The sequence below is a fragment of the Ovis aries genome, chromosome 2, assembly GCF_016772045.2.
Source record: "Ovis aries strain OAR_USU_Benz2616 breed Rambouillet chromosome 2, ARS-UI_Ramb_v3.0, whole genome shotgun sequence".
In the NCBI taxonomy this organism is placed as follows: domain Eukaryota; kingdom Metazoa; phylum Chordata; class Mammalia; order Artiodactyla; family Bovidae; genus Ovis; species Ovis aries.
The window spans coordinates 86,202,738-86,226,535 of record NC_056055.1 but is presented as its reverse complement, the minus strand read 5'-3'; the positions used below and the strand labels follow the sequence as shown (position 1 = coordinate 86,226,535).

At 42.2% G+C, this 23,798-nt stretch overlaps 1 protein-coding gene across 3 annotated transcripts in view; it reads right to left on the bottom strand.

Annotated features, from left to right (window-relative positions):
• SH3GL2 (SH3 domain containing GRB2 like 2, endophilin A1) overlaps positions 1 to 23,798 on the bottom strand; it is a 303,037-nt gene that overhangs the window by 17,824 nt on the left and 261,415 nt on the right. The window lies entirely within an intron of this gene.

Below are 23,798 nucleotides of genomic sequence, written 5' to 3'. Positions count from 1 at the left end.
GCATCAGGGTCTTTTCCAATGAGTCAACTCTTCGTGTGAGGTGGCCAAAGTATTGGAGTTTCAGCTTTAGCATCATTCCTTCCAAAGAAATCTCAGGGCTGATCTCCTTTAGAATGGACTTGTTGGATCTCCTTGCAGTCCAAGGGACTCTCAAGAGTCTTCTCCAACACCACAGTTCAAATGCATCAATTCTTCGGCACTCAGCCCTCTTCACAGTCCAACTCTCACATCCATACATGACCACAGGAAAACTATAGCCTTGACTAGATGGACCTTAGTCGGCAAAGTAATGTCTCTGCTTTTGAATATGCTACCTAGGTTGGTCATAACTTTTCTTCCAAGGAGTAAGCGTCTTTTAGTTTCATGGCTGCAGTCACCATCTGCAGTGATTTTGCTCTTCTCAAATGTTGAGAATGTTGATTCTGGTGACCAAGAGTGCCCTCAGGCCCACCACAAGACTGTGCTGCAAACTCACAGAGGGGGTGACCTTAAAGAGCCAACCAGCTTCCACAGCTTTCCTTCCATGCCAGCTGCCCTTTGCAGTGTTGCTTCCAGAGCTGGGCCTGCCCACCCTCCAGAGTCCCAGAAGTTTATTTGCCTGGGTCAGGGCTGGTCAGTGAACTTTCTCTGATCCTTAACCCCACTTTTTTTACCTTTACTTACCCAGCTCTTTCTACAACTATATAAGCTCTAGCTCCTTTAATAAAAGTCTTAGCCCATAGTAACCACTATGGCTTTGCTTCCCTTACTGAATTCTGATGAATGCAGTGGCTGATGGTCTAATATCTAAACTAACAAGAATTTATGATCTCTCATGGGAAATAGATGGGGAAACAGTAGAAACAGTGTCAGACTTTATTTTGGGGGGGGCTCCAAAATCACTGCAGATGGTGACTGCAGCCATGAAATTAAAAGATGCTTACTCCTTGGAAGAAAAGTTATAAGCAACCTAGATAGTATATTCAAAAGCAGAGACATTGCTTTGCCAACCAAGGTCTGCCTAGTCAAGGCTATGGATTTTCCCTGTGGTCATGTATGGATGTGAGAGTTGGACTGGGAAGAAGGCTGAGTGCCGAAGAATTGATGCATTTGAACTGTGGTGTTGGAGAAGACTCTTGAAGGTCCCTTGGAGTGCAAGAAGATCCAACCAGTCCATTCTGAAGGAGATCAACCCTGGGATTTCTTTGGAAGGAATGATGCTAAAGCTGAAGCTCCAGTACTTTGGACACCTCATGCGAAGAGTTGACTCACTGGAAAAGACCCTGATGCTGGGAGAGATTGGGGGCAGGAGGAGAAGGGGACGACCCAGGATGAGATGGCTGGATGGCATCACGGACTTGATGGATGTGAGTCTGAGTGAACTCCGGGAGATGGTGATGGACAGGGAGGCCTGGCGTGCTGCAATTCATGGGGTTGCAAAGAGTCGGACATGACTGAGCGACTGAACTGAACTGAACTGATTCTTGATAGAGCCCTGAAAATAAGTCAATAAAAATGACCATAAATATTTCAATTCTGCAACTCTGTTTTCAGGACAGACATAAAAGAAAACAACTGTAGGTGGGAGTTAGCTGCTAATAGTGGGAAGAACTTTTCCAATAGTCATGTATGGATGTGAGAGCTGGACTATAAAGAAAGCTGAGCACCAAAGAATTAATGCTTTTGAACTGCGGTGTTGGAGAAGACTCTCGAGAGTCCCTTGGACTGCAAGGAGATCCAACCAGTCCATCCTAAAGGAGATCAGTCCTGGGTGTTCATCGGAAGGACTGATGTTGAAGCTGAAACTCCAACACTCTGGCCACCTGACGTGAAGAGCTGACTCATTTGAAAAGACCCTGATGCTGGGAAAGATTGAGAGAAGGAGGAGAAGGGGATGACAGAGGATGAGATGGTTGAATGGCATCACCGACTCAACGGACATGAGTCTGGGTAGGCTCCAGCAGTTGGTGATGGACAGGGAGGCCTGGCATGCTGCGGTTCATGAGGTCACAAAGAGCTGGTGACTGAGTGACTGAACTGAACTGAACTGAACTGAATTGAGAACACCAGAAAGGACAGTCAGTTTAACAAGGTAGGATTAAGACACAGACTTTGGAGTCAGATTGTCTGAGTCCAACTCCTGGCTATATTTCTTGTTGGATGCTTTGGGCCTTAGTTTCCTCATCGGTAAAACAGTACTTCCCCATTCTTGGGTTAGGATGATGTAAGGATTAGATGATATAATGTATGTCACAATGTTGGTACATGATAAATATTCAATACATGTTGCCTATTGTTATGAATATCAGACATGCCAGTAAGTTCCCTGTGGGATTTTGTGTGAGTTACTTTACCTCTCTGAGTCTCAGGTTCTTCACTGATAAAAAAGGTGAAAAAAAAAGAAGACAGTTGGATAATTACTAAAACTTTTCCAAGATCTCTACATAAAGTGATTCTTCTTAGACAGAAGAATTCTCCAAGAAAGCCTTCAGCCACAGGAAACTTCAGCGGTTTTCTCCCGTTGCTAGGACTGTCCGTCTTCTTAGAATGACCTTCCCTCTCTATTTGCTCAACACAATACCAGGCATACCTTTTCTACAGTCTTTCCCAATTACCCTTTACCTCTGTTGCCTCTGAGTAGACGTGACCCTTCCCTCATTTTATATCTCCACCATGCCCTGTATATACACTGATAGCTCACATGATACTTTGTGTCTCTCTCTTCTGCATGTCTGTTTGCTGCTACAAGCTGAGAAACTACGTCCTACTGAATTCTAGCACAGGGCCAAACATACAGCAGGCACGCACTTACTGACTGTGGGCTGAATGATTTTATTTTAAAATTCTGAATTTTTATATCATTTTCTGTATACATAATTTTTTCTAATCCTTAGAACTAAGACTTCCCTGTTCAAAAGCACAACAGTTTCCTATTGTGCTCTGAACAGAGTGAAAGGCTGCTGATAAGATCTAACTATGCAGAAACTCTGAGATCTGAAAGGATGATTTGGGAGAGCAGGTCATGTTGATGGCAATCTGGCTGATGTTTCCCTTACATACAACCAGATTTTAACATTTCTGAAGCTGCTGGGTCTTTTCATGTCTCCTGACTCCATTCTTTAAAGTGCAGAAGGGTGGGACCTCATTTCCTATTCCCTCTTATTATTAAAACCGGGTCTCAGGAAGCAAGTCATCTCTCAACTACACCATGAAATGCTGCTTTATGGGAAAATGGTAAGAAGCTGATCACACAATCTCCCGAAATCAAGACAGAGGCTCTCATTTTTTTCCAAGAAAAGAGGGCTCCTATGTTAAATTATAAGCCCTAAGGGGATAAAAAAAGATCAATAAAAATCAATACATAGGGGAACTGGAAACAATTATGTATCCCCCATTACAGAAAAATTATGAATTTGTACTCCCTGAGTGAAGTGAAAATGAAACTCACTCAGTCGTGTTCGACTCTTTGCAACCCCATGGAATTCTCCAGGCCAGATACTGGAGTGGGAAGCCTTTCTCTTCTCCAGGGGATCTTCCTGACCCAGGAATCGAACCAGGGTCTCCTGCAATGCAGGTGGATTCTTTACCAACTGAGCTATCAGGGAAGCCCTGATTGAAGAGGTATTTCCTAAAAATCAGCTTTCTAAAGATTTTTTTTCACTAATTAAATGAACAAAACATTTATTGTCTGAACAGGACTATGACAGAGAGACTCTAAGAGAAATAAGGTCCAGTCTCTGTCCTCATGAGGTTATCGTCTAGTTGGAAAGTGAAAGCACGCTCTACTCACTGTGATTTGAGGCAGATTCAGAGTATATTGTGAATAAAGACACAACATATTCACATCACAGGATAGAGCAATGAACTCTGCTAGAAAATTAAGGCTGGGGAGACTTGGGAAACAGGTGACAATCCAGCTGGGTTTCTGGAGGAGTCAGCTGTAGAGGCAGTGGGATGGGAACAGCCACTCTAGGCATCTAGAGAGTGTGAGCAAAGGCATATGGAAATACCTGGCGCATCCGGAAACTCCAAAGTGTCTGTGGCTGAGGTGCAGGGTCAGAGAACAAGGTGAGTAGGAACCAGGTAGTGCAGGGCCCTGAACTGCAAGCTAAGGAGCTGAGACTCTCCTATCGAAGGCTGCCGACAGAGAGTTATTTAACATCTAGACAGTCAAAAGGGCTTTAATTCAAATCAAATTACATTTAGATTTGGGGGAAAAGATTCCCATCATCATTGCAGGAAAAGTGGGATGTGGGAAGGGTCTTCCCCAAATGGGAAGCCACTGGAAGCAGGGAGACCCATGAGAAAACTGTAATTTAACAGATGAGTCCTAAGGAAACAGAAAGGGGTACGGAAGTGAACTTTAAAGTCCTGCAGTGGGTAGCACTAACAGGACCAGGTAATTGATTAAGTGTGAAGAGGAAGAGAGGCATTTAGGCTGGTGTTAGGGCAAAGGATGGCTGCCCATTAGAATTGCCTGAGGAGGTTTTTAAACTAGTGATTCCTTCAAAGGTGGTACTGGGTCAACTAGATTCCATAACAAAAAACCGTGACTCTTAACTCCACCTCACACTATATGTGAAATTAATTCTGCAGATCTAATTATGGACCCCAACACACAGTACAACCTTTACAAAATGATATAGGAGAACACATTCCTGACCTGTAGAGTAAGCAAAGATATCTTAAAACAGGGCACAAAAACACTTTGTCATAAAGAAAAGTATTTCTAAATTGGCCTATGTTAAAATTGAGTACTTCTATTCAAAAGAAATCAACAGAAAGAATTAAAAGGCAACCAAGAAAAATGAGTTAAGATACTCACAATACATGTATTCAAAACAGGACATGTATCCAAAACATTAAAAGGGAAAAAAAAACTCCTATAAATCATTAAGAAAAAGATAATTCAGTTTTTTAAATGGGCAAGAAGTCTGAACAGACAGATCACAAAAGAAGATATTCAAATGTCTAATAAGCATCTGAAAGGGGCTTGACTTCATTATTCTGGCAATGCAAATAAAACCACATTGTAACCACAGTAATGGTTAAAGCAGAAAAAAACTGAAAAAATAAAAAAATATCAAGTGTTCAGAGGATGTAGAACAACCGGAACTCTCAAGTTTTGCTGGTGGGAGTAAGAACTGGGAGAACATTTTGGAAAACAACTTAGCAATATCTATCTACAAAAGCTGAAAAGATACCCTATGCCTCGGCAATTCTACTTAAAGGCATATATCCATCAGAAATGTGTATAAGAGACATGTACAAAAATGGGCTATTCAAAGTAGCCAGAAAATAGGAACACCCAAATGTGTGTCAGTGAGAAAACAGATAAATAAATTGTGCTCTATTCTCACAATGGAACAGCAACGAGAATGAAAGAACTGCACCTATGTGCAGCAAAGACAAATACACAGGTGAGCAAAAGGAGCCAGAGCTGCAGAGTGCATGCTTCATGATTCCATTAAAGCAACACTCTGAAATTGAAAGAACTGTGTGGCATTAGAGGTCAGGGCAGTTCGCATCTGACGGGCACTCATGGGAGGCCAGCAGTGAGCAGTTTCTTAAACTAGGTAGCGTTATGACAGTATCAGTTTGCAATAATTCACTGAGCCATACACTTAGGATCTGAGCACTATACTTTCTTATACTGTAGATCAATAAAAAGCTCAGGGGGGAAAAAAAAACACCTTGATGCCTGTGTCCTACTCTCAGATGTCTGAGTAATTGGTCTAACCATCTATAGTTTTTAAAATCCCTTAGGTGATTCTGGCACCCCACTCCAGTACTCTTGCCTGGAAAATCCCATGGACAGAGGAGCCTGGTAGGCTGCAGTCCATGGGGTCGCTGAGAGTCGGACACGACTGAGCGACTTCACTTTCATGCACTGGAGAAGGAAATGGCAACCCACTCCAGTATTTTTGCCTGGAGAATCCCAGGGACAGGGGAGCCTGGTAGGCTGCTGTCTATGGGGTCGCACAGGGTCGCACACGACTAAAGTGACTTAGCAGCAGCAGCAGCAGCAGTAGGTGATTCTAACATACACCAAGTTTGAGAATACACTGCATTCCAATCTCTAGACTGAATACCTGGCTAGGAGATGATAAAAATTTGACATGATTTTGGGGAGACTTTGGGGAGGATGTATAGAGGTGTTTCAATTTCAGCAAATACAAAGTCTAACAGAATATCCACAAGATTGGACCAAACATACAACTAAATACATGGGTCTTAAGCCCCAAAGATGGTAGATTATCTGAAATACCTGGAATCTTTTTTTTTTTTCTTTCCCAGTTTTACTGAGATATACTTGGCCTATAACACTGAATAGGTTCAAGGTATACAACATAATAATTTGATATACGCATGAATGATCACTACAGGAATATGTATCCTCACACAGTTACAAATTTTTTCTTCTTACAAGAACCTTAAGGACACCCAACTCTCTTAGCAACTTTCAATATGGTATTGAAATACAGAATTTAAATCACGTGGTACTGTTAACTATGGTTATCACGCTATACATTACATCCTTAGAACTTATAACCAAAAGTTTGTACCTTGGCCAGGTTAAATCCCTGGGTTGGGAAGATCCCCTGCAGAAGGGAATAGCAACCCACTCCAGTATTCTTGACTAGAGAATCCCATGGATAGAGAAGCCTGGCAGGCTACAGTCCATGGGGTTGCAAAAGTGTCAGGACTGAGTGACTAATACTTTTTTTCCCACCCCCCACCTCTGGCAATAATCTGATCTCCGTTTCTATGAGTCTGGTTTCTTTAGATTTCATATATAAGTGAGATCATACAATTCTTTTGGTATATATATATATTCATAACATGGAATATTATTCAGTCATAATAAAGAAGGAAACACCTGGAATCTTGAAGGATAGGCCATTAGATAAAAGGGAGAGGGGGAAGAAAATTCACCCCAAATCAAGATTAAACAAAATTCTACAAGTTTTCTTCTTCATTTGGTTTTATATTTGGTAGGTGAGAATACCAAATATATTTGGTTCAGTTCAGTTCAGTCGCTCAGATGTGTCCGACTCTTTGTGACCCCATGAATCACAGCACGCCAGGCCTTCCTGTCCATCATCAACTCCCGGAGTTCACTCACACTCACGTCCATCGAGTTGGTGATGCCATCGAGCCATCTCATCCTCTGTCGTCCCCTTCTCCTCCTGCCCCCAATCCCTCCCAGCATCAGAGTATTTTCCAATGAGTCAACTCTTCGCATGAGGTGGCCAAAGTATTGGAGTTTCAGCTTTAGCATCATTCCTTCCAAAGAACACCCAGGACTGATCTCCTTTAGAATGGACTGGTTGGATCTCCTTGCAGTCCAAGGGACTCTCAAGAGTCTTCTCCAACACCACACTTCAAAAGCATTAATTCTTCAGCGCTCAGCCTTCTTCACAGTCCAACTACCACATCCATAAATGACCACTGGAAAACCATAGCCTTGACTAAATGGACCTTTGTTGGCAAAGTAATGTCTCTGCTTTTGAATATGCTATCTAGGCTGGTCATAACTTTGCTTCCAAAGACTAAGCGTCTTTTAATTTCATGGCTGCAATCACCATCTGCAGTGATTTTGGAGCCCCGCAAAATAAAGTATGACACTGTTTCCACTGTTTCCCCATCTATTTCCCATGAAGTGATGGGACCAGATGCCATGATCTTAGTTTTCTGAATGTTGAGCTTTAATGTATTTGGTAGGTAGCTTTAATTAGATTCATCATCAACCAGGAGCTTTACCTATACAATTTAAATTTAATCTTCACAACCATCACCAGCCTGTGAGTCTCACTGCATCATTCCCATGTGGAGAGAGGACTGAGCTGCATTCACAAGGTGAGGATGTAGAGACTCATGGAGACAGGAAAATCTGCCCAAGTTCTCCTATGTTACTATGAGGCAAAGACAGAATTTAGACTCCTTTGAGGAGCCAGAAATAACCCCTAACTGCTTTCTAAACTGCTGGGAGAACCATCATTGAAGCAAATGCATGACACTGCCCTCCTGGCATGCTGTGCTTACTCCTTTAATATTCTCCTAATTGGACTCCAAATCACCACAGATGGTTACTGTAGCCATGGAATTAAAAGATGCTTGCTCTTTGGAAGAAAAGCTATGACCAACCTAGACAGCATATTCAAAAGCAGAGACATTACCAACAAAGGCCCATCTAGTCAAAGAGATGGTTTTTCCAGTAGTCATGTATGGATGTGAGAGCTGGACTATAAAGAAAGCTGACCACCAAAGAATTGATGCTTTTGAACCGTGGTGTTGGAAAAGACTCTTGAGAGTCCCTTGGACAGCAAGGAGATCAAACCAGTCAGTTCCAAAGGAAATCAGTCCTGAATATTCATTGGAAGGACTGACACTGAAGCTTAAGCTCCAATACTTTGGCCACCTGATGTGAAGAACCACCTCACTGGAAAAGACCCTGATGCTGGGAAAGATTGAAGGTAGGAGGAGAAGGGGATAACAGAGGATGAGATGGTTGGATGTCATCACCGATGCAATGGACATGAGTTTGAGTAGGCTCTAGGAGTTGGTGGTGGACAGGGAAGCCTGGTATGCTGCAGTCCATGGGGTTGCAAAGAGTCAGACATGACTAAGCGACTGAACTGAACTGAACTGAATGACCGCTGTACCAGGGGACACCTTGTCAAGTCACATGGGACAAATTGTGTGGTTGATCTCAGGAAGGCCCCTGCCGAGTGAGTGCTGCAAAGTCTTTGGAGCAACCTGAAGGAAGTATCCTATCACTGTTGGTATTATTTTCCGAGGGCTTTTATAACAAAGCTATCATAAACTGGGTGACTTCAGTCTAATTTTCTCACAATTACTGAAGCTTCTTCCCTACACTGACCCTATCCATCTCCTCCATTTGGCTGTTCCTCAGTTGCATCCTTTATAATAAATGGGTAAACATTAAACAAGTGTTTTTCTGAGTTCCAGGAGTCATTCTAGCAAATCAGCAAGCCCACGAAAGTGGTCAGAAGCACCAGAGGCTCAGGCTTGGGACTGGCATCTGAAATGGGGGCCTTGTGGGAGGACTGAGTCCTTAGCTTATCTGATGCCAACTCTAGATGGACAGAGCTGGAGCTGAGTTGAACTGTATGATCCCAGGTAGTCAGAGAATTGGCTGGTGTGGAGACAAAAACATACACAAACGCATCTAGTGTCAGAAGTGTCTGCAGGCAGAGCACAGAGAAAGCACAGTAGTTTTCCTTCTCCAGCTCTGAAACAGCATGCAGCACACTCATGAGCACTGAGGTTTTGACAGATATTAAACCTTGCAGAGATTGCTTTTCTAGAAAGGTTTCATGAACTGTCAGGCCAAGTGGACCCCAAGCTTGTGAGGACAAGAAAATGTGGTGTGTTCTAAAGGGGTTTGGTCCCAAAGAAAGAGATGGCAGAAGATGGAGTGCTCTTTTACCTAGGAGGAAAAAAAAAAAAAGAGTCCTGATGTCCGTTTTTTTTTTTTTTTTTTTTAATTTCATTATCTAGGACTGAGTGACTCAACTGAACTGAACTGAACTAGGATTCAAAATCAAGGTTTATAGCAAGTAGGATTTCTGTAGCTCTGGAAATAAGCAGTCTCTTTGGAACAGGGAGGGGAATGAAGAGTCCCAGCACAAACGTGAGCACATTAAGGGACTGAAGGCAAGCAGGGTGGTGAACATGAGTGCTCACTGCAGGGGACAGGGAGGGCAGAGTCTGCACCTCATCTTTCTCCTCCCACCAAATGATCATGACAGGACTGTTTACAAAGAAACCTTTCATAAAGCATAAAAAGTACAATCTGTTTCAAACTTCTGTAGAATGCTCTCAAGAGTGGCATCTTCCTCTATTCAACCGGGATATTCCAAATAAGAAAACATATTGACAGGGTGTCTGTCACAACAGGGAAGAAAAAAAGCCACCCCCACCCTGGCTAGTGCTGATGAAGGCAGCTGACACACTCAGGCAGAAGATGTGGCCACAAAATTCCAAGCCACATCCTTGTCTTCTGACAGAGGGGGAAACCTAATGGATTTAGCATCCACCAGGGAATAAATTTTCTGGAAGCCTTTCACTTCTTCAAAGGACTGACTTCCTTTCTCATCTCTACCTACATTACAGAAAACAAATCAAGCTGCCTCAAAGAGCAGAGAGTTTTATCAGACAAATGCTCAATAATTTGTACTAGTCTTCATAAATGCTACCATCTGTTCTGAAAATTTAGAAAAATCCCTGAAATATCTTTGAACAACTGAAGATCACGATGACATTTCATCCCATAGCTATCATTTCAGTAACATCTACTACGTGTAATTCACATACATAATCTCTTTAATTCTCCCCCAAACACGAGAGACAGCTTTGGCTTCTCTCATTTTCCAGATAAGGAAAACGAAGCAGAAAGAAATGATACAGTCACCCAAGGACATGAAGCAACAAGAAGCTGAGGACAAACCGAACCCTAGCTGTGTCTCAAAAGCCAAGTGTCCTCCCATAATGCCACTCCGACTCTGGCTGCTCTGTTACTTCTTCATTAAAATAGGTCAAATTAAGACATGTCAGCAGCAAGACGCAGAGCTCCAGCTATATTTACACGTGTTAGCTGTTTTAAAATGCAGAGGTGAGGGGCGTGTGATACTTGCTGTGATTCAGGAAGTAAGATGAGCACTGCCGCAGAGTGAAGAAACTGGCGATCTTTCCACCTGTGTGACCTTGGATGAGCCACCTAAACTTTGGACCTCTGCTTCCTCACCTTGAACCTGAGAAAACTGATTTTCAGTCTTACCTGATTTTCATAATGCCTTTCAGATCTAACAATATCTTTTACATGTCCTTGAATCCATTAGGATAAGTGAACCAGGTCACTTGTAAATAAGTACATGGTATCTATCCCAGTGTACACAGAGCCTCAGTGTAAAATTTCAAAACCAAAGAAACTTGTCCTTTGCAAAACCATTGCTAAGATCAAAACCAGTAAGTCTTACTTTAAACCTCCAATATAAAGATTTTAACTTTGTTCTATTTTTAACCCCTTCTTTACTCTGTTTTGTTTCTACAAGAATGAAAACAACAGCCAGACTCTTTCCTAATGATATGGTTTATGTGTATGGGTCTCAAGGTAATTTACTCTCCCTTATTGTAGAAAGTTAATAGATTTCATTATGGAAATTAATTACTAAATACAGCAGATACTGTGAATGAACACTGGTAAAATCAAGAGGATCAAAGTGATATATTTAGATGTGAAAATACAGCCTCTTTTTGAAGATAAAAAAATTGAACCCGCATTTTCCTGTGATGAAATCTATTACCACTGCCTACTAATTAGTGCAAGGACACGTGTTGTCAAAGGAATACAGGGACAGGGTTCAGACTGCAGCTTTTCTGAGAAGAGCAAGCTGACCTCACCCTCACCGTGCCTGGGTAAAGCGAGAGATACTAATACTTGGTGACAGAAGTGTAGTGATGGTGAAATGAGGCGATAAGTGTAATCAAAGCAGGGACTCAGCTCAATGTTAGTTCCTTTGCTCCCTTTCCCCACTTTGGCAGGGGAAAAAATGTAGATGACGACCACTGCATGAAAAGGTCCACCAAGAGCTTTCTATTTACCTCCTTATTATTTATCAAAGCTCAATGATATCTTTAGTTGGAACAAAAAATTAAGTCTGGATTGTATCAACTACATTTGTAAAGTCTTTTAGAGAGATGACAATCGGAATAGGAACATCAATCCCCAAATCACACTAAGTTAGACTTGAGACTTAATACTTGCAATAAAATGTATGTAATAAGTAACACTTTGGCATATATTTCATGTTAGCAACCTGTGATGATTATGTATAATGGTCTAATTTTTCCAGATAAAATCTCAGAATGTCTGCATGTCTGAGATGAACCCTCTGATGCTCCCTGCACTGTGAGCAATGTGTTCCCCAGTCTTGCACACTAACAATTATTAAAGGGGCAAAAGATTTATATGGTAATTAGGACTTAGCCAAATATCTTCAAACATTTGCAGATTTTCTTATTTTTGGGGGGGGTTAAGTGTTAGAAGGTATTGAGGAAAGGAAAGAGTATGTTTTTTTCTACTGATTTATACAAATATGCAGCTGTACCAAGGAAGCATGCTACTCTCAACCCAAATAATGGTATTTATAAAACACTTCTTTCCATGGTAGCAAAGCTCTGTTTGCCCCTGCAGAGTGGGAAGCAGCAGGGAGGTGTTTTAAGACAGAGCTGTGATATGCAGCCAGCATCCCTAAGAACCCATGAGATGGGACAGCGAACATCTCCCACCTCCACACTGGGTGTTAGAAGGTACCAGCAGAAGTCTCACAGTGTGTCCTGGGAAGGCAGGCAATTACATCCCAGGAGCAGAGAATGGTTCCTGCTATTTGAAAAGTACACAGTCCTTTGTGGACTAGCATCATGAGCCTCTGCTTCATCAGGCTTTCAGAGCAGACAGAACTAAGAGATTGCTGTGGGGAGGGTCTTGTAGTGGGACTTTTCCCTGGAGGCCTTGTCGGTGGAGGAATTGCTGGGTAAGCACCTGAGATACCCTGAGGCAGGGCTGCAGACCACTGGGAAGAGAAGAAGAGTGACATTTCTTGAGCCCTTACAAAGTTCCTGGCACTGTGCCAAGTGCTCTTCACTGCGACATGTTTCAAAGAGATCTTAGTCTCAGCACCAAGTGGACTTGTCCTACCACCCCCTGAGGGGTTCAGGGGACACCATCCTAAGCTGAAAAGATTTGACAGGTTTTCCCCATCTAACTCCTGCTTCCAGGTAAAAGAGCCAAAAATGATAAAGTCAAATGGCCTTTTGATTCCAGCAGACAGTGATATGCTTGAAATAGGAGCTCTGGCTGGGGAACAAATAGCCATATTGTATTAATTTTTCACTGTATAACAAGATCCCATAAAGTTAGTGACTTCAAGCCACAGATTTATGACCTCACAGTTTCTGCCGGTTAGACATCCAGGCACAACTTAACTGAGGCCTCTGTTCAGGGTCTCATAAAGCGACATTCAATTCAAGTTATTGGCAGGCTGCCTTGTTTATCAGGAAACATCAGTGTGGATTGAGTGTGCTCCCCAGCTCCCTCGGGTTGCTGATAAAATTTCACTTCTCTGTGGTAGTTTTGACTGATGGCCCTGGCTTCTTACTGGCTGTTGGCCAGTGGCTACCCTTAGATCCTAGAGGCTACCCCTGACACTCAGTCCCCTCCTAAGACTGTCACAACATGGCAGCTTGCTTCTCATAGACCAGCAGGAGAATCCCTCTCACTCTAGTCTGCTAAGAAAGTTTTATATAATGTGATCTTGGGAGTAACAGCCCACAGTTTCGCCATATAATGGAACCTAATCAAGGGAGTGGTGAGTAGTAACCCTATTATGTTTGCCATATTCTATTAGTTAGAAGGAAGTCATCAAGATCCCACCTATACTCAAAAAGAAGAGATTACCCAGGATGAAATCATTAGGAGCCGCTCTAAGTGTGGGCTTCAGAAGGTGGCTCAGAAGGTAAAGAATCCACCTGCAATATGGGAGACCTGAATTTGATCCCTGAGTTGGAAAGATCCCCTGGAGAAGGATTCAGGCTGCCTACTCCAGTATTCTGGCCTGGAGAAGTCCATGGAATGTCCATGGGCTCACAAACAGTCGGACACAACTGAGTGACTTTCACTTTCAGTTTTCTAGAGTATATTCTACACACAGCAAGACTGAATGTGGCTTCATATTTTGTAGCATATGACAATGAAGACCAAATGGACTAAGGAGATACTCATGTGAATATGAATTCTGGTTCCTTTGCTGCAAGACTTTGGACAATTTATTTAATCTCTCTTGAAGCTTCAATTTTCTAATCTGAAAATAGGAATGACTATTATCTATATAAATATGAATATGCTGTCAATAGCTTCAGCTATTGTTTAATAGTTTAAATAATGTTCAATCTCTTAAATGTGAGATTATATGCACTTTGTACTTTTTCTAAAGCAAGTGAACTGTGAAATGTATTAGCTGTGCATGACACCAAGTAGGTATTATATATACAGAGTAACAGGCTCTGATTCCAGCCTGTTCAGGTCTGCAGACCATGACTCCATCAGAAAGTTTAGCTACTCCTATAGATGAAGCTTAAATATAATTAACATGAGTTGATTCTCTCATTCAGCAAATTAAGCACCTAATAAGCACTACTATGCTAGGGGTTAGGTATTATCTATCTACCTATCTATCTATACACACACATACACACACACGCAAAAACAGACATATTTCTTGCCTTTGATGAGTTTATGGTACAGTGGGAGAGAAAAACAGTACTCATTCAATAAATAATGAGGGCACTATTTGTATATTAGGGATAATAAGCAGGAAAAAGTCCTTACTCTTGTGATTATATTCTACAGAAATGTAGGTGGTAAGTGGAATGTTTTTTTTTTTTTTTAAGGTAAAATAGAGGACAATTTAAAATCATGATAGAATATTAGAAGGGGATCTGAGAGTAATCAGGAAGGGCTATTTGAAATAGAATGGGCAGAGAAGGACTGCATAGGGAGGTGGAGTGACAAGAAAGAACAGCTATAATAGGGGCCAGGAGAACAGTGTTTCAGGAGAGGAATTTCCTGTGCAAAGGCCCTGAGGCAGGAGCCAGCAGAGCATAGCTGAGGATCAGCAACAAATCAGTAAGAGTGGCTATCAACCCAGGCGTAGGGGCAGAGCAAGAGCCAAGGCCCCACAGCCAAGAAGTTTATTCTCAGCTCGATGGGAAGCCACTGCAGGATAACACGTGGAGGAACCACAGGCATGATCAACACTGGGAATAAACTGGCTGCCGCACAACTGCACTCATCTCACATGCTAGCAAAGTAATGCTCAACATTCTCCAAGCCAGGCTTCAGCAATACGTGAACCGCGAACTCCCTGATGTTCAAGTTGGTTTTAGAAAAGGCAGAGGAACCAGAGATCAAATTGCCAACATCCGTGGGATCATGGAAAAAGCAAGAGAGTTCCAGAAAAACATCTATTTCTGCTTTATTGACTATGCCAAAGCCTTTGACTGTGTGGATCACAATCAAACTGTGGAAAATTCTGAAAGAGATGGGAATACCAGACCACCTGACCTGCCTCTTGAGAAACCTATATGCAGGTCAGGAAGCAACAGTTAGAACTGGACATGGAACAACAGACTGGTTCCAAATAGGAAAAGGAGTACTTCAAGGCTGTATATTGTCACCCTGCTTATTTAACTTCTATGCAGAGTACATCATGAGAAACGCTGGACTGGAAGAAACACAGCTGGAATCAAGATTGCTGGGAGAAATATCAATAACCTCACATATGCAGATGACACCACCCTTATGGCAGAAAGTGAAGAGGAGCTAAAAAGCCTCTTGATGAAAGTGAAAGAGGAGAGTGAAAAAGTTGGCTTAAAGCTCAACATTCAGAAAATGAAGATCATGGCATCCGGTCCCATCACTTCATGGGAAATAGATGGGAAAACAATGGAAACAGTGTCAGACTTTATTTTGGGGGGCTCCAAAATCACTGCAGATGGTGATTGCAGCCATGAAATTAAAAGACGCTTACTCCTTGGAAGGAAAGTTATGACCAACCTAGATAGCATATTCAAAAGCAGAGACATCAATTTGCCGACCAAGGTCCGTCTAGTCAAGGTTATGGTTTTCCAGTGGTCATGTATGGATGTGAGAGTTGGACTGTGAAGAAGGCTGAGCGCCGAAGAATTGATGCTTTTGAACTGTGGTATTGGAGAAGACTCTTGAGAGTCCCTTGGACTGCAAGGAGATCCAACCAGTGCATTCTGAAGGAGATCAACCCTGGGTGTTCTTTGGAAGGAGTGATGCTAAAGCTGAAGCTCCAGTCCTTTGGCCACCTCATGCGAAGAGTTGACTCATTGGAAAAGACTCTGATGCTGGGAGGGATTGGGGGCAGGAGGAGAAGTGGATGACAGAGGATGAGATGGCTGGATGGCATCACTGACTCGATGGATGTGAGTCTGAGTGAACTCCGGGAGTTGGTGATGGACAGGGAGGCCTGGCGTGCTGCAATTCGTGGGGTCGCAAAGAGTTGGACATGACTGAGCTACTGAACTGAACTGAACTGATGTGGGAAATGTAAGACATGGGAGTAAGAATGAAGGTTATCAGGATACTGAACAAACGAAAACTTATAAAGGTAAATATTTTGATAAGAACAATAAACAATAAGAACCAGCTTTTTGATACAACGTACAAACGACAATCCTACACTCAGGCCACTTGAATTTTAGTTGCAGAGATAAGTCACACCTTACCAAGTTAAATATAGAATAAAAGTTTAAATAGTAACAAGGGCCTTGAAAGAAAATAAAGTAGGGAAATGGCTGAGAATGAAAATGTTTTAGACAAGATGGTTGGAAAAGCCACACAAGTAAAGTGATATCTGAGCAGAAACCTGAGTGAAGACTTTGGGAAGACCTGGAGACAAGAGGTTCAGGCAGGAGGTCTGGTGCAATCCCAGGAATGAGGGTGCTAAGTGCATGGGAGGAGCAGCACAAAGGCTGGGCATGGTGATGTGGATGGACTAAGACAGAAATTGGTAGGATTACAGGAAACAAAGTCAGATCATCAGATCTGCTAACTTACCATGAGGTTAGAGGATCATGTTATTCTATGTTATCTATGTTACCTTTCCATGTTATTCTAAACGGGGAACCACTGGAGAGATTTGCAGAGGGGACTTGAGTGAAGGTATCATGACGACACTGGAGTGGCCTTGACTCAGACCGGGGACTCAGGGAATGCCTCTAGAGGAGGGATATTTAGGCTGAGGGAGGAAGGATGATTAAGATGACAGGGCTCACACATGGGGCAGGTGGGGCATTCCAGGAAGAAGAAATAGCCAGTGCCAAGTAATCTTTCGTAATCTGTCCTTATGCATTTTCATTATTTTTCAGTGTCAGGATTTAGAAAAGCTAAAACTCTGGCTGTGAGACTCAGTACAGACTCTTTATTCTTTAAGTGGAAGATGGATATATTCATTTGCGCACTTATTCAACAGACATGTTGAGGGCAAACAACACAGCAGGCACAATGCCAGGAGCCCTGAGAGACAAAATGATGAGCATGACTTGGGTCCTGTCCTCCACAAAATACAGCAAATTCAAGGTGTACTGGAGCCAAGCATTCGAAGGCATGCATGCCAAACAATGCAGGTACTGATTTTCAGCTCTACTGTATAATCACTGTATTTATGCATCTTTGGAAAAAGATGACTAAGAGGGTAGCCCATGGGGAAGAAATACAATAATTTGATGTAGTAGCTTTCCAGGGATTAATCAGATATTTTTAAATTAATAGAGGTAACTTTTATTTCTACAGGCAAGATTCCACAAATGAGGTTTGAAATTATTATTAAGAAGTTCTGAATAGACGTTTAATGACTCTGACTTAATGTCCCAACCTCAGGCATGTGGAGAACCCTAGAATGTATAGCACTCACAGGAAAAGCACTTCTCTAGAGAACCAAATCTCGACGGGGCATGACGTTTTTCATGTTTCAACTGCTTTTAATCTACACATCTTGGAAGTGTGTGCAGCATGATGACATCAGGGCCAGAATAACCTTTCAGTGCAAACTAAAAAGCTTTTCTGTCATCACCTCTCTGCTAAGGCTGGGAAGGAAACACAGGCAATCCGCATGCCTACTGCTTTTTGTCATGGGAAGTTCTCCCCTACAGCACCAGAAAATGGATCTGCAGATAGCTGAGAAAAAATGGACATCAAATCAAAGATATCCTGATCCAAAATCAAGAGTCCATTTGTCTTGAAAAAAGCAACCGTCAATACACATTAACCAAGAAACTAAATGTCAAACACATATCAAAGTAGAATACAGAGTTTGAATGGTGAACCATCTAGTCCTGTGCTGACCATTATTGAACCACTGGACACACTGGGCTACGAGCTTTGACATGTTGTTGTTCAGTCGCTCAGTTGTGTCTGACTCTTTTGTGACCCCATGGACTGCAGCATGCCAGGCTTCCCTATCCTTCATCATTTCCCGGAGCTTGCTCAATCTCATGTCCATTGAGTTGGTGATGCCATCCAGCCATCTGGTCCTCTGTTGTCCCCTTCTCCTTTTGCCTTTAATCTTTTCCAGTATCAGGGTCTTTTATAATGAGTCAGCTCTTCACATCAGGTGGCCAAAGTACTGGAGCTTCAGCTTCAGCATCGGTCCTTCCAATGAACACACAGGACTTATCTCCTTTAGGATGGACTGGTTGGATCTCTTTGAAGTCCAAAGGACTCTCAAGAGTCTTCTCCAACAGCACAGTTCAAAAGCATCAGTTCTTTGTTGCTCAGCCTTCTTTATTGTACAACTCTAACATCCATACATGATTACTGGAAAAACCCCCATAGTTTTGACTCTACAGACCTTTGTCAGCAAAGTACTGTCTCTGCTTTTTAATACGCTGTCTAGGTTGGTCACAGCTTTTCTTCCAAGGAGCAAGCATCTTTTAATTTCATGACTGAGGTCACCATCTGCAGTGACTCTGGGGCTCAAGAAAATAGTCTCTCACTGTTTCCATTGTTTCCCCATCTATTTGCCATAAAGTAATGAGACTGGATACCATGATGATCTTAGGTTTTTGAACGTTGAGTTTTAAGCCAACTTTTTCACTCTCCTCTTTCACCTTCCTCAAGAGGTTCTTTAGTTCCTCTTCACTTTCTTCCATAAGGGTGGTATCATCTGCATACCTGAGGTTATTGATGTTTCTCCTGGCCATCTTCATTCCAGCTTATGTTTCATCCAGCCTGGCATTTTGCATGATGTACACTGCATATAAGTTAAACAAGCAGGGTGACAGTATATAGACTTGACATACATCTTTTTCAATTTGGAACCAGTCCATTGTTCCATGTCTGGTTCTATCTGTTGCTTCTTAACCTGCATACACGTTTCTCAGGAGACAGGTAATGTGGTCTGGTATCCCCATCTCTTTAAGAATTTTCCACAGTTTGTTGTGACCCACACATTCAAAGGCTTTCAGTTCAGTTCAGTCACTCAGTCGTGTCCGACTCTTTGCGACCCCATGAATGACAGCATGCCAGGCCTCCCTGTCCATCACCAACTCCCGGAGTTCACTCAGACTCACGTCCATCGAGTCAGTGATGCCATCCAGCCATCTCATCCTCTGTCGTCCCTTTCTCCTCTTGCCCCCAATCCCTCCCAGCATCAGAGTCTTTTCCAATGAGTCAACTCTTCACACGAGGTGGCCAAAGTACCGGAGTTTCAGCTTTAGCATCATTCCTTCCAAAGAACACCCAGGGCTGATCTCCTTCAGAATGGACTGGTTGGATCTCCTTGCAGTCCAAGGGACTCTCAAGTCTTCTCCAACACCACAGTTCAAAAGCATCAGTTCTTCAGCGCTCAACTTTCTTCACAGTCCAACTCTCACATCCATACATGACCACTGGAAAACCATAGCCTTGACTAGATGGACCTTTGTTGGCAAAGTAATGTCTCTGCTTTTCAATATGCTTCTAGGTTGGTCTTAACTTTTCTTCCAAGGAGTAAGCGTCTTTTAATTTCATGGCTGCAGTCACCATCTGCAGTGATTTTGGAGCCCCCCAAAATAAAGTCTGACACTGTTTCCACTGTTTCCCCATCTATTTCCCATGAAGTGATGGGACCAGATGCCATGATCTTCGTTTTCTGAATGTTGAGCTTCAAAGGCTTTAGTGTAGTCAATGAAGCAGAAGATGTGTTTCTGGAATTCTCTTGCTTTTTCTATGATCCAACAGATGTTGGCAATTTGACATGTGACTAGTCCAAAAGGAGGGGCTTCCCAGTTGGCTAAGTGGTAGAGAATCTACCTGCCAACGCAGGAGACACAAGGGACATGGGTTCGATCCCTGAGCTGGGAAGATCCCCTGGAGAAGGAAATGAAAACCCATTCCAGTATTCTTGCCTGGAGAAATACCCATGGACAGAAGAGCCTGGTGGGCTACAGTCCATGGGGTCACAAACAGCTGGACACAACTGAGTGACTGAGCATACAACTAAGCACTGTCCAAAAGGATATGTTCAGTATGTGTAAAACATATACCAAATTTCAAAACTTAGTATAAGAAAAAATGTAAAATCTTCCAATGATTTTTAATATTAGTTAAAATTTAGGATATACCAGATTAAATAAAATATCATTAAAATCAATTTTACCTTTCCTTTTTACTTTTTTAATATGACTACTTAAAAAAAATAAGACTACTAGAAAATTCAAATTACACATGTGGCTTGCATCTTATTTTTATTGGACATTGCTGATTTAGCATGCCTGCCACAGGTATCAGAATACTCACATAAGAAAATGGATTTATATTTTCTCTGATGATCCATATGCTTAGATATCATGATAATAGGGCCTCACAGTCAGTAGACATACACAGGACTTTTTGAGCTCAAATTACATCTTATCTAAGCAGGTTGGGAATCTGTACTGGTTTACACTGTTCCTGTCAGAGTAATTTCACAGTCCAAGCTGGAAGACTTCACAGCTCTCTGTTCTCTGTCCTTTAAGCACTGCAGACCTGTGACCCTACTCGCTTGTCCTTACCTCATCAGTTAGCCAGATTTCTAGGAGCAGTTAGCTGTGAAGGCCTCTGGGAAGCTCTCCTCCGAGTATCTGTACCTTGTGCTATTAAGATTGTGAGTCTTAGAGGGCAGGGGCCCAAAAGTGGTTCTGTTATCTAACCCTACTACATCGAGAACTGCATTGGTCTCTGTAAGAAAGTAAATGCATCTGATAAACTTGTTGGTTATATGAGTAGAGCTGATGGTCTGGGGAAAGGAGTTTTTCTTTCTCCCCTTTGTATTACAGCAGTTTTATCACATTAGCCACTGGCTATCAGCTGTGCTCCATGATTCATTTGTTCAAATATTCCAGTGTTCATGGGCTGCCTGGAACAGAGCTGGGTGCTGGGGATATGGGTGGGGAAGGGTGGGGGCGAGGGGTGGGAATAAGGCAGGCAGAGTCTTGTCTTTACTGGGGAGGACAAACCAGAGCACACATACACCTCAAAATTACAGTCAGTGTGGCATGTGTCACCAGGGAAAAGCAGCGGGGATCATGAGAAGGTCATTAGCCTGGGAAGCTAATGTGGTCAGATGTCCAGGAAGACTTCTAAATGACCCTCTTGCTAAACCTGAGGGGCCTGTTTGCCTGGCAAGGTGGAGGAGAAAGGGGAGGCTGATCACATAGGGAGGGCCCTTTAAGCTTTGTTTAAAAAAAATGGTAAAGCACACAACAAAGTCGGACCTGACAGAGTAGGAAAACAGAAACAAACTCCTAAAGGCAGAGAAAAGCCCTCAAAGGCTTTTGTACAAGACAATGACAGGAGCAGATATGCCTCTCTGGAGGTGGTTGAGAGCAGCTGGGGGCCTACACAGAGCATAGCTACAGGTGCACAAGAAGTAACCCACTCTCTTAGGCCATCGTGTCAGCAGGAACGAAGTTTCGAGTCTGTAACAGATGTGTACGCCCATAACCACAAGATCTGGAAGCCAGAATGCATTCTAGAGTATGAATCTAATACAAGATACTCTCAAAGTACCCTTAAAGTATTAATTTCCACAGATGGGCCTGTGCAGATAAACCTGTTACTTTGCATAAGCCTCTCTCCTGACCCCAACCTAATCGTTCTCATTCAAGACCAGAAGCCAGTGATCCACGTGGGATCCAGTGACCCAATTCCTGGGGTCACAGAGAGGCTGAGCGATCAAAGCATTCATTCAACAGCACAAGTTTGGGAATGTTCTGCTCTTCTGTGCCCAAGGACCAGGGACCTCTGGTGGTGGCTGCATTCTTGTGTCCTCTTTGCAAGGACCCTGGGTCTGAACAAGTGTACTAGATCAGCCCCCTTGTCCAGGAGCTCCAGCTAAGGTCTGCTCTCAAGGCAAAGAATTCATGGAGGAACTAAGTCATATCTCTTATAAGCCAATTAAACACATTAAATTCTATAGAATGGGCATATGGAATTTTGTTTTGTTCTGGATCCTTTTAGATGACATTTATATCAACTTATGATTGCCTGGTGATGACCTTAATTGTCCTCCTTGGTGTCAGATGTCATTTCATCTCTAAATAGCCATTCCCAATATGTTGATAGATAATAAGCACATTTAAGATTCTGTTAAAAATAAATCATTTCTAAAAATTCAAATCTCCCCCAATTACCTCTTTCTGTTATCTTTTTTATTAAAATAAAAATAAGCCTCAACCCCACAGTATGTTCCCTTTCTGGATTTCTGTCATATCCACTTTGAAAGACCTTCTGCATCTTAACAAAGAACTCATTCTTCTCAGAAGCAAGACAGTGCAATGAAAAGTTCCTGGGCTCAGGGAGCAGTCAGACCTGGGTTCCAGCCCTGGTTACATCCCTTCTTGGGTGTGTGGCTTTGGTAAACTTTCTTAAGTTCTCTGGCCCTTGTTTTTTCCTAAAGAAAGTTTGGCTAGCCTACTAAAACAGTTTTCTAGGCCTGCCATAACAAACTGCCACAAGCTGTGTGGCTTAAAATGACAGAAATTTACTTTTTTACACTTCAAAAAGCTGGAAATCAAGGTGTGAGCATGGCTGGTTCTTTCTGAGGCTCTCTGGGAGCCACTGCCAACTCTGGTGGCTCCTGACATCACTCGATAATCTTGACCTCTGTCTTCATAGGGCCTTCAGTCTTGTGTCTCTCTGTTTTTTTTTTTTTTTTTTCTCTTCTTATAAGGACACCAGCTGTTGGATTTAGGGCTCACTATAACTCAAGAATGAGTTCATCTCAAGATCATTAACTGATTCTATCTCAAAATATGCTATTTTCAAATAAAGTCACATTTGGAGATTCTGGGTTACCTTGGATTTTGAGGAACATCCTATTCAATATAGCACACCTCCCTACACCGAATTCCACTATACCCAGGAAAACAGACTAAGGATCTGTGTTCATGGATTTTTAGCCTCTTTCCTACAATATGAATTGTTCAACTGTGTTTGCTTTTTATATCAGAAAATTACAGAGAAGACAATGTATATAACCAGCAACATACTGAAAATGCACTAATGCTGAATAAATACTATATTTTCCCTCCTCTTGCTTATATTTAATCTTAATACAACAATAGTAAGATCAAGTAATCTTAACACAATTTATGGGTATATCCTGGGAAATGAGAGAATACTTTAAGGTCCCATTCAAAGATAAAGACAAAAAACGCCCTGCCCTAAACAATGACTTCTACGGTAAGACAGGGCAAGCAATTCTCATTTCAGAACTGACCTACATCACAGCTGTTTAAATACTAAGGAACATGTTACATCTAAGAGAGGCCCTGCAACTCTGTGGAATACAGAGGGCATGACAAAGGCTCCAGGTAAAAATGAGAAACTTCATTTTTGTTATTCATTACCTAATTTGCCAACCATCTGGTCCATTATCTGTTAAATGCCATAGCGTTTCATTTATTTCTATATTTTCATGGCTTTTCATTTACTTCTGTATTTTTCTTTCTCAAATAATCTCATTTCTGATATAGTTTAAAAACCATTGAGAATGTTATTCCCATAACTTGTTCATCTTCAAAACACTGAAAGCTGAGTGAAAGCTGTAGGCAGCAGCAAGAGGTGGTAGAAAGCCCATCAGCACTGACTGTACTGGTCCACCTCTGCTTATTTCATGCGTTTCCTTTTCTTTTCTCTTCTCTCACCCACTAGTACTCAGTATCCAGACACTGGGGCTGACAGTGCA